Below are 12,594 nucleotides of genomic sequence, written 5' to 3' on the forward strand. Positions count from 1 at the left end.
TTTAGTGGCGACGGAGAACATTAGCGGCGACGTATGAAGCATCAGCGATGAGCCAACAGCAATAAACCTTTAGCGGAGACATGTCCCCTAATACCTTTAACAGCAACATGTTGGACCTTTAACGACGACGCCTGTCGCTGGTAATACCCTTATTTCTTGTAGTGTTATTGAGACTAAAATTTGGTAATTTAGTCCCATTTGATCCGGTCATTGTTCTATGTTGTTCTAGTTCTGTCGTTGACAAACGCTATTTCAATTGACTTTGTTGTGCTATGTTTAATTTGTCGAGTTGCATATACCAAATGCTATATAAGAGAACAATTTTCAACTTTGCTCATTATTTCTTGGATACCTAATAAAACCAATAGACAAATAAATTGAAATGCGGATATATATTGGACCAACTTAATGTATGGTTACATTAGTAATTTTGCATGAAAATACAAATACATAAGTAAAGTCCATCAAAAAATTAAAAAGTGATGGATTTCATTCATTAAATGTGATGTATAAAGATGTTTTATTTAATGAATAAGATACAACCAACAATTTATTATATTATAACTAGATGGTAACCCGCGAGTTGCGTGGGACGGAAGGTGTCGGTTTTCTGTTATAGCGAAGTACAATGCTATAGTTAGGAAAACTTTTAGTTAATTCAAAAAATATTTCATGCTTACAAAATGTTGAGACAACATGATTTAAAATAACATTGGAAATGATCAGTCTCTAAAAAAAACATAAATGACAACAATTTAAAAAAATTGCATAATAGTACAAAAAAAAAAAATCACCATACATCAATCTGGTGTATGCTGATTCCAACTTCAAAATTTGAATTCCTTCTGGTTTCCATCTTAATGAAATAAAGGAGTGACCTTCGTATGAAATTGTGATCTGCAAAACCCAACTAACAAATTTGAATGTATCAATATCAACAAAGGTAACGTTTTAATGTTAAAAAAAATAATTTTTACATTTTTAGGACCATATTGTTCCTGCACACTTTTTATATTAATAAAATTAACCTGATTAATTTAATGTAACTTTTTTTTTTGGGAAAAAACTTCTCATTGCGTGTTCACAATTTTGTGATGGTGACAGTCAACAATCTACTAATAATCTGCTGCTTTGTATCTAATTTACAACCAAATATTAAAATAAAATAAGAAAACCTGCATAAATCATTTTTTTATTGACCTTTTGGTTTTGTAGAACATTTCTTTTTCCCCTTTTGTTTACCATTCCTGAATCGGTTGTCAGGTAGTGAAGGGCAAGGAATGCGAGAACATCCGAATCCGAGTTGGCGAGAAAGACCTGACATTGGAAATAATTAACGATCAAGCGTTTAACATAAAGATAGTATATTAAAGGGAAATTTAGAAAAGAATCCAAAATATATAATAAAAACTATATATGCTGCAAACTGCCAGAGTTACCTGAATATGAAGAAAATATAAACATAATCAAATTTCATGAATATAGACAATGGATGAAACTTTTTTGCAAATTGAAACAATATATCCCCAAGAACTAACTGCAATATTTTCTTTTCAGTGGTTTATATGAACATTAGATTAAAAAATTGGCATTGTTGGTCGCACAAATCTAACTATTGTAAGGAAATACAATATCCTTTGGAACCGACATCTACCTGAAAACCTGTTCCAATAGGGTCGTAAAAGTGTTACATTGGAGAAATAGAATGTATTGATAAAAACAATTAATGAAAGATTTTGATATCAAGTATGAATCCTAAAAGTGTTACATTGGACGAATAGAATGTATTGATAAAAACAATTAATGAAAGTAGGATTGCATGACCAGTTTATTTTTTAGCTAATTAAAAATACTCAATAGATGCGATTTTTTATTTCATCCATTTTTGCTCTTGTTCATCTGCATGCTGCAACAACTCTTCATTTCCTTGTTCTTCAAGGTAATCCAAAACCACTCTTTTTTTCTAACATTTTCATCAGAATTATGGTTGGCTTGCCACAAAAAGGCTACTACAATGGATAAAGACATCAATCACTCTATAATTTGTCTTCAGTTTTATCACTAAATCCTGTAGAAAAGTAACATTTAAAGTTTTTGTTATTTTATAGTGACAACGGTAAGCACAGATCCAGTAAGAGAATGGATTCTAACAGAAGGGAAAGCAATTCAAATAACAGGGATTAGTCATGTTGGTGGTAGTTGCATCAGTCTTGCCAACCGAATCCATCCAAAAAAATAAATGAAATCGCAGCAACAATTTGAAAAAAAAAAAATTATTTGCTGAGAAAGTGAGAAGCTGACAGAGAAGGTGAAATCGATAATACCTAATGATGCTGAGAAGATGAAATTGCTTCTTCAATCCTTTCGGATAGAGACTCCATCGCCACCGATGAAGTTAGGTATGAACTCCGACAGAAAGCAGTGGTTTTTGATATCTGGTGTCAATCGCTAGTTCCTGTGGCCTGGTGGTAATAATCGCCATAGAAAACGAAATGAAATAAAATGGAAGTAGCAACAGATTGAACCCTAATCAGAATTAGAATCAGAAGAACAGTTAAATTAAAGGTTCCATTTGATATGTACCTGAAATAGCTGGTACCCAAAAGCCTTTGCGCCAACAACGATGGTAGTTAACGAAGAAGGAACATAGACATAAGTCATTGGCGGCGGATGGAAGCAGCAGAAGCACCGTTGACGGCGGCGCAGTTAGAAGAAGGAGACTTACCTGAAACTCCTTCTCCGAGGAGACTGCGAGCTACACGACGCTCATTCGAGGAAGTGGGAAGACTCCGATCCCGACTCAGAGTCAATATCGGAAGCCGATCGATCGTCGTCTTCATCGCCCGTCGTGATTTCGTTCTGGACCGACAACAGCGACATATCTGGTGCCTTCACCTTCTTCCTCGTCTCTCTCTCTCATTTCGTCTCTAGCACCCCGTTCACGAGTTGTAGAAAGAAAAGAAAAGAAAAGAAAGTAAGGAGTGAAAACAAGAGAACACAAAGCAAAACAGATTTGTCTTTTGTTTTGTGTTACTAAATTTGAGAGAAATTGGAAGAAAGTTAAATATTTTGTTCTTTCTCTTCAAATCATTTCAAATCGGAAGGAAAGTTAGCAGAGAAAGTGATCCCTCTATTTCCTTCCATTTCCCTCCTTCAATGAAACTTGGGAACATCAATTTCTCTTACTTTCCTTTCACTTCCACCCATTTTCTTTCTTTTCGCTCCTTAAATTGAACTCGGGAACAGGGTGTAGGGCTTTGTAACACGAAGGTTACCTGAGGCGGTGGGTTTTTTTTTATGGAGAGAATAGAGAAAACGACATATACTGCGACCGACAATGGAGAAGACGAATCCGACGTTTTTGGGATGTAAAAGAAAACGGAAGCGGTGGGAAAGTTGTATCTAGATGAGTAATGTTGAAGCAGTGGATCATCAGCACTAAACCTTTTCGGATTTAATTTTCCATTAAAAAAAAACCTCCAAAAAATAAGGTTCGAACAACAAAATACTTACAATATTAGAGGGACCATTATTACCGAAATAAACAAAAGTTTACTATTAAAATTTATCACAACTTTAATATATATATATATATATATATATATATATATATATATATATATATATATATATATATATATATATATATATATATATATATAAATAATATAATATGTATCTAATAAAATCATTTCACATTTTAAATTAACATAATGATATGAATGTAGATGGTTGTAATACATAGTCAAACAAACATTATATGTTTTGTTTTCTTTAAATTAGAAGCTACATTAATCTTCCATTTTATTGAAGACTAAAATTTTGATGAATATCATAAGTCACACAAATATATTGCTCAAACAAAGATCACTTTAAATAATCTTTTTTAAAAGCACACAGGTAGACAAAACCAGACGATATCCATCTCATCACTCATGGTTTGTCCAGTATGAACATTGAATGAACCAACCATCCCATGGTATTTTATTGGGGATATGAGACATTTTCAAACCATATTCTAATTTTACGATCCTTATTTAGATCTGCAAGCTGGCAAAGGTTCATAAACCACATTCTAGTTGTATATATCATCCTTATTGTGTATGGTGTGAACTGATTATTTTATAATAAACGACCAATTATGCACCGGAGAGAGAGAGAGAGAGAGAGAGAGAGAGAGAGAGAGAGAGAGAGAGAGAGAGAGAGAGAGAGAGAGAGAGAGAGAGAGAGAGAGAGAGAGAGAGAGAGAGAGAGAGAGAGAGAGAGAGAGAGAGTTGACTTACTCCTTAAGTTGTACATATTGCTACGCAACAACATATACAATATCATCTCTTTTAAGCACTTCATCTTTGATTCTTTTACAGTCTTAATACAGTTTCTTATTCTCCATCGATTATCAAGATGATGTCAGTGAAAAAATAGTTTGCACACCTCAAAACACAACTAGCATATATAATATCGGCAACCAACAATTTTTCCGAAGAAAATTGTATCGGGAAAGGTGGATTTGGAAATGTGTACAAAGGAGATCTCATCCACTCGAAGGGGAAAACAAAGGTTGCTGTAAAACGTTTAGCAAGTGAATTTGGACAAGGAAATTCTGAGTTTTGGAAGGAGGTCATTATGCTCTCCGTTTACAGGCATCATAACATCATTACCCTCTTAGGTTTTTGTGATGAGATGAGCGAGAAGATCCTTGTGTATGATTATGTGTCTAACAAAAGTCTCGATTTACATCTCAACAACAACGATCTAACTTGGGTTCGACGACTTACAATATGCATTGGGGCTGCTCGTGGACTGGCATACCTTCACAATCCTGCTAACACCCATCAAAGAGTATTGCACCGAGACATAAAAAGTTCCAATGTCTTATTAGATGAAAATTGGAATGCAAAGATCGCTGATTTTGGCTTATCAAAATTTGGTCCTGCTAACCAGCAATACACGTTCATTGTCTCCAATAATGTTGGAGGCACCATTGGTTATTGTGATCCGTTGTATTTAGAATCGGGGGTTACTAACAAAGGAGTCAGATGTTTACTCTTTTGGTGTAGTGTTGTTTGAAGTTTTATGTGGGAGGTTGTGTATTGGGAAGAAAGAAAACTCGCACACTTTTACTCGGTTGGTACGAAAACATTACAAAGAGGACAACATGTATGGAATTATTTCCAGTCATATAAAAGATGAAATACATCCTAACTCTTTGAAAGCGTTTACAACAACAGCTTATCAATGTTTGAAGCGGGACCACAAAAGACGTCCATTAATGACGGAGATCGCAACACAACTTGAAACTCCACTCAATTATCAAGTAAGTTGTTTTTACATTTGATACATTTATTTTTTATGATTACATTACTCTTTTTTTCTATAAACTTTAAGCGAAAGAGGGGAAAATAATGCTAAAACATCTTGATAACAAAAGGTGGTAATAATGTAATATATAGTAAACATAACAAATAGAAAAACTAAATATATCAAATTGAAATGCCACATAGTTGGCCTTGGGGTATAACATGCATTTGTGTCGTAATAATTGATCTTTTTCATTTGCTTGTTTATATGAAATTGAATACAAAATTTTGTGGAAAAGGGAAGAATCAGTCTATCATCATTATAATGTAAAACTCCTGAGAAAATATAACAAGCAAATTTACTATCACATACGCATAAATTCATAGCAATTTTACAGTGAAAAATCAACCCTCTTGACATCAAAATAGAAACTCTATTCCGCAATTCTAAATATAAATATATCGACCTTTATTGAACCATTTTATATTTAATAAACAAAATTAATAGGTAGCATAAAAGAGATCCGATTGTTAATTAAAATAAAACATAACCAGATGATAAATAGAACCCGGTTTTTAGTAAACCCGACCCAGAACCAATCACAATCCGAACGCACGTCAACCCAGGTTTTAAAAGATTTGCTTTATAACTCTTTGAACCTCTTTTTTTTGCGCTTTTGCCCTATTCTAATAACTTGGTGCTTTTTTGTATTTATGTATCTCGCGGTTAAAAAAAGGCTTCAATTATCCCTACCCTCCTTCCACTTAATCTAGGGATGAGCATTGGAACCGGGTATTCGCTTTTGGAACCGGAACCGTCTCGGAACTGCTGGTTTTGGTACTGGAACCGCCTTAAGCGGTTCCGGTTCCAGTTCCTAACGTTATTGAACCGCCTTAAATGGTTCCGGTTTTGGTTATCGTTTTTTCAGAACCACTACCCGCCGGAACCGGTTTATATATATATATATATATATATATATATATATATATATATATATATATATATATATATATATATATATATATATATATATATAATTTCAAATAAATATGTGTTACTTAGACCAGTTTAAAATATATTGGTCCTAATTAATTTGATTTGGGTCGAACTAAATTGCAGTTTTATCAACAAAAATTAACAAAATTAATGTGATCGGGTTACCCGCTCCCGGAACCGGAACCGCCGGTTCCGGGACTGATTCCAAACATTTAAGAACTGCCTAGAGCGGTTCCGGTTCCGGTTTCGGTTCTTGCCAAATGAGGCGGGTACCGGCCTATGCTCATCCCTAACTTAATCCTACCCCTAATAATTACATTTAACTTTTTTTTTCTTAAATAACTAATGATTAAGTTTTTTTTCTTTTAATATATACTAGTTTATTTATTTTTTCTTTTATTAATCTTGTTTTTTATTTTACTTATTTACCTTTGTTTTTATGTTTTTTTTATTTGATATTTTGTTTGAAGACATTGTTAAACATAAAAAAACATTAATGTAATTATTATGTTTTTGTATTCCTGTTTCGAACGACGAATTCAAAAAAACATGACCTTTTGTTTTAAAAAAAAATATGATGTTTTGTTTGTATAACCAAAAAAATCTTTAAACTTTTATCCATTTTTTATAGTTAAAAAAATCTTTAATTTTAGTTGAACAGAAGATTTAAACAAAAAAATGTTTGACGTTTAAATATATTTTTAATGTTTTATTAGTTTATATTTATAAAAGACATAACTATGTGTATTTGTATATACTATTAAGTATACATATATATATTTATTTCATATTTATACGTATTAATGCAATACAAACCATAACAATAATAAGACGGCGACAATAGTAATAATAATAACAATAATAATAATAAATTATTTTTACTTTTATTATTATTATTTTTTTATTTTTATCTTTATTTTTATAGGTTATATAGAACGATTTGATTTAATTAATCAAAAAAGGGTTTTAGCTTAGTTGTAAAGTGTTTAAAGTTAATGTGTGATGTTGCTCGGAGGTTTAGAGTTTGAATCTCCCTATGTACACTCAGATTTTTGAAGCTTTCTAGCTCCCGGGCGCAAAATACTATGTCTAGGTTTTTGTGGCGCGGAACATTATGTTTAGATTTTTGTTATCTACCTAAAAAATAATAATTACTGGGGTAAGAATTAAAAATCTGGAGTAGGTATAACAATACCCCTAAGAAAACAAATCGACATCTCAGTCAAACCCAAAAACCTTGAATTGTACAAAAGTCAAGTCAAACTCTTGACTCGAGAAGGTCCATTAAACGACACCATAATCCAAATAATTGTTTTTAGGTTCAAGATATATATGAAAAGTACATATAAATTTACGTCTACTGATTTGTTTCTTCATGGACCTCTGAGGTCAGAAGTGGAGATGTAACTAAACCAATTCCCCTTCAGGAGGGAAAAGAATTCAATTTCACCATAAAAAGTGGAATCAGCACAAATGACACTGTTAGTGTAAATTATGAAGGCTTTATAAATCATGTCGAAGCTGGCGATATTGTACTGGTTGATGGTACGAATATCTCACATGCATTTCTAAAAGAGAAACAAGTTACCAATTAGTAAAACACTATGTAGTTATCATTGTTTAAAGCTACTGTTTTTCGTGTAGGGGGATGATGTCATTGGCTGTTAAATCTAAGACCAAAAGTTTAGTAAAACGTGAAGTAATTGATGGTGGAGAATTGAAATCAAGGAGCAATCTCACTGTGCGTAGAAAAATTCCATCTTTGCCTTCAATAATAGGTTTACTTGCATCCGGTTTTACAATTATTCTTTATGTACTATAAACACTGATTCATCTGATTATACTAGGTCTCGAATCAAAAAAATCAACTGGATACTATAATAAGATTGAGGAAAAGAAAATTCCAAATACAACCCATTCAATTGAGAGCTTAAATCAACTAAAAGAGAATGTGCAAATGATAGAGCCAGAGGAATCGTAGGTAGGAGAGTCAGTTGACGACGTGGAGAACCTAAAATCTACTTTACAAAATGTGTATGCCGAGTTGGATGATGAGAGAGAGGCTTCCGCAACGGCCGCCAGTGAGGCATTGTCGATGATCCTCCAGCTTCAAGAGGAGAAGGCAAAAATGCAAATAGAGGCCTTGCAGTATAAAAAAATGATGGAAGAACAATTTGAAATACGATTAAAAAGCTTTGAAACAAATCAAGAATAGGAAAAAGTTTACAAAAATCAAAGGTACGATCATATAGCAACGAGTATAGTATAATAATCCATAAGTTTTATAAAAAAGAAGAAGAAGAAGAAGAAGAAGAAGAAGAAGACGAAGAAGAAGAAGAAGAAGAAGAAGAAGAAGAAGAAAGAGATGGTGCAATCACATTTGAAAGCTATCCAATTCATCATTCCTACTCAAGGTTGAGTGTTTGACTCTTTTTTTAATTAAGGTTGTTGCCAAAAAAAAAATTTATGTATCTTTCTTTAAATGAAGTAGGTGGATGGTAGATGTCTAGTTTTAAATGTATGTTCCTTTTGTATTAAAATATTATTGAATGAAAAGTAGTAGATACTTTCTCTCAATGTTATTGTCATTTGTTCTTTCTCATCCATTGCACACTATGAAAACAAGAAATTCATCTTCTTTTCATTTTTTTGCATAAAGTAAAGTGATCAAAGGGGCAATAAACAAACATTTGGTATCAGAGCTCTAAGTTTATACCAAAATATCAATCCCGATCTGCCTCCATGGGAGATTCGTCAAGGAACGAGAAGGATGGGCAAATTACACTGCATTATCCTATGTTGTTAAGAAACAACTATGTTGCATGGGCCATTAAAATGAAAGTGTTCATGCAACCGCAAGGTGTTTGGGATGCAGCAGAGCCTAGTAGACCAGAAGATGTAGTTGAAGTTAGAAAAGATAAGATGGCACTTCCAACCATCTATCAAGGAATCCCAGAAGATATGTTGCTGTCATTGGCAAAGAAACAAAAAGCAATGGATTCATGCGAGATTCTAACAGTTATGTACATGGGGGCTGATAGATTAAAGACAGCAAGGGTGTAGACGTTAAAAGCAGAATTTGAAGTTCTAAATATGAAGGAGATGGAGATAGTGAATGAGTTTGCTATGAAGATAAACAATATTGTAAGCAATATTTGGGCCTTAGGAGACAATGTTGAGGAAGCATATGTAGTGACGGAGCTACTACGAGCAGTGTTGTCAAAGCTTTAGTAGATTGCCTCAACCATTGAGAAATTGACAGATCTTGATAAGATAACTGTTGAAGAAGTTTTTGGTAGGTTGAAAGCTCACGAGGAGAAAATCGGAGGGCACAATGAAGTTGACGAAAAGAAGCTTCTATTGACTCACCAAGAGTCATTACTAGAAAACAACCCTTTAATGACATGCAAACAATGACACTCACTGTTAGAGGATACGCATTTGTGTGTGCCCTAAAAAATAATATCAGTTTTGCAAAATTTGAAGGATAGAGGACACACATTTGTGCGTGACCTAAAAATAGTGTCCAACAAAAAAAATTAAAAACAAGGATGGCACCTATCATAAAAAAAGTATGTCGTCTAAAACTGTCTCTTTATATTTTTCTTTATGAATGTGCGTTCTCCAATTTTTTAATTTCCAAGGGGGGAATGAAATCTAAAAAAATAAAAAAAACCCCCGCCTTAATACTCTCGTCCTTGTTCTTCTTCATATATTGTAAAATCCTCTTCAATCAAAAGAAACCCTAAAAGCATTGTTTGTAAAAGATCGATAATTTCATACTTGAAGTTCCAAAAATCTTCATCGGTTAAAAGAAACCCTAAAACCCCACCTCATACTTGAAGTTCCTGTAAGTGCTTTTGTTATCTTGTTATGTTCTGCAATAATCTAGGCCCATGACCGAGAATCAGAAGATCCAAAGTGTGTTACCCAACTTAAACCCTGATCAATGTTACTATGGGTTTCCTTCATAAAAAATGTCTCAAGTTCTTCAACGGGCCCAAGGGTACGCTCGCATAATAGAACATAATGGAAAGAGAGACGTAAAAAAGGAATTAGGTGGGGTTTAATCGACATTCTTCTTTGTGAAAAAATACAAGGTACCAAATTCCATTCTTTGATTTCGAAGGTGTGCTCAAGATAAAGATCACATGTCCATTTTTACCCAAGTAGCTTAATTTTCACTCATTCTTAAATCTTGCCATCCCTATCTCAGTCTAAAACCCGAGCCCCTCTCCTTTTTCTTCCCATTGTCTTTAAAACCCCCCCCCCCCCCCCACGATCAAATCCATCTTACATCTCCCCTTTCGTTTATAATTTGAGATTCTGAGGTAAAAACCTTTTCGATTTTGTCACATTTTTTTAATCGAAGCTTGGAAGGAAAGAAAATCACCTGGATCGATGTTCTTGGTGTGAAGATTGAATTACTAGTGTTTTACTTATTCAAAGCATTATAGATACAAAATGAAATTTTATAAAATTTTATTGTTTTTTAATATGTTATTGAGAGGTTTGAATGAATGTTTTAGGAATACATGTTGAGAGCAAAGTTCAGACTTTTGAGTATTACAACTGAAGACTCGGCACCTGAGAGAAAAGCTCTTATTCGCATCAAGTTTGAAATACCTTATTTTTACAGTTTCAAGAATACAAGTTACTCATTGTGCATTTTATTTTGGATCATCATCATGTTTTATTAAAGTGAAGATGTTTTTGTTTGTCATAGGTATGTTACCAGAAGATCATTGAAAACAGTTTTGACTTCTTGGACTTTGTTCACCAAGGTAAAAAGTAACATGGCAATAAGAAGTGTAGAAGAAAATGAGATAAACAAGGGGATGAACCAAAGGTAAAACTACTTATTAAAAACTTGATCGTAAATGAAATTAGAATGTAATGCAGGTAGGTTAATAATACCATCATTTGTGATTCCATTCAATCTTAACAAACAAGTGAAAAATCTCCTTGTGTTCAATTTTGATATATGATTCCCCTTTATATTAGAAGTAAATAATCATAAATCAAAATCATTTATGCAATGATATTGTTACAGGGAACCTTTGTTATGGTGTAAAAGAAGAAGTTGTATAATCTCCTGCCCATGCCCTTTCCATTATTGCAGCAAGAGTAGGTAATAACCAATAGTTCACTGGACTTTTGGAAATATGGAATTAGGGAGGAAAAATGAAAAAAAATGTTTGTTTTGTGCAATGGAATCGACAATTCCATTCTCGAAGGAATGACATTCCATCCACTTATTAATGTTCATTCTTCGGCAATGAGCTGTTCTTTTTCCTTTCCATTATGTATTAATAACCAACAATAAAAATAGAATTATGTTGTCAAGGTCAAAACGTGTGGCCTTTAAATTTCAATTATATATGAAGTTATGTAATGGAATGGACCTGAAGCTTGAGATTTTTCATACCTGTTCTTGGAGGGTTGATATGTAGTCGACCATCATTAACCAGAGTGTCTATTAGTTTATGGACTTAAAAAATAACCTTTTATGACCTTGTTGATCAACACAGAGATGAAGCTTAACTAATATAACTACACACACAATATCTAGCAACATTTGTGCCCAATCTCCAACAACAATACTAACAGAGCTCATATGCATTGTAACCAAACAAATTCACTACTAATCCAAACACAAACCAATAATCCTATCCTACTATGTACCACAGTGGTAGATATTCAAGATCTTTTTATTATTTTCTTCATTCTGTAAGTTGTGTATCCAAAAGATGATGACTAGACTAATGGAAACTTAGAACTATAGAATCTTATAACTTTCTACTCTATGTGGTGTGAATATCAAATTTTGACATTTTCTTTTGTTTTCTCAATAAATTTCAAAATGAAAGATCAAAATCTTCATAAGAACTCAATCTCTGATGAAGAAACGAAAAGAAGACAAGCTGAAACTACAAACGACTTTTGATGGGCAGGGGAGAGATATCAAGGTATGATATATATTGTAATTCAGATTCTATCACTTTTATTATGTAAGATTTTGATAAATTCTTGGCATCTCTTGATTTCACAGGAGCTGAAACAAACTCTTACAATCACAAAAGCTGGGATGCAGTTCATGCAAATGAAATTCCATGACGAGTTAAGAATCTTGGTAGATTTTTCAACAATTTCCATTCTATCATCATTCTAAAATCTTGTTGTTTTAGGTCTGCACATTCATGGTCTAGCTAGCGTTGCTTCTGGGTATCATAGATTTCTTGACAAAAACTGAAAGCTATATAATCAGGTCCAAGATCTTGTTGTTTTAGGTTTGCACAT

At 33.1% G+C, this 12,594-nt stretch overlaps 1 long non-coding RNA gene across 3 annotated transcripts; it reads right to left on the reverse strand.

Annotated features, from left to right (window-relative positions):
- Positions 1-506: 506 nt before the first annotated feature.
- Positions 507-3,348, reverse strand: LOC145043116 (uncharacterized). 3 transcript variants are annotated; one of them, XR_013680902.1, is made up of 5 exons: positions 2,584-3,348; positions 2,325-2,462; positions 1,201-2,068; positions 800-910; positions 507-610 (listed from the first exon to the last, which is right to left on the reverse strand). It is a non-coding gene; the product is annotated as an uncharacterized LOC145043116 (long non-coding RNA). The 3 variants fall into 3 exon arrangements; XR_013680903.1 differs by lacking the exon at positions 507-610 and having other exon boundaries at positions 635-897; positions 2,584-3,347; XR_013680901.1 differs by lacking the exon at positions 507-610 and having other exon boundaries at positions 635-910; positions 2,584-3,347.
- Positions 3,349-12,594: the final 9,246 nt, after the last annotated feature.

This window comes from Lactuca saligna, chromosome 4 (genome assembly GCF_052625555.1).
Source record: "Lactuca saligna cultivar CGN05327 chromosome 4, ASM5262555v1, whole genome shotgun sequence".
NCBI lineage: Eukaryota > Viridiplantae > Streptophyta > Magnoliopsida > Asterales > Asteraceae > Lactuca > Lactuca saligna.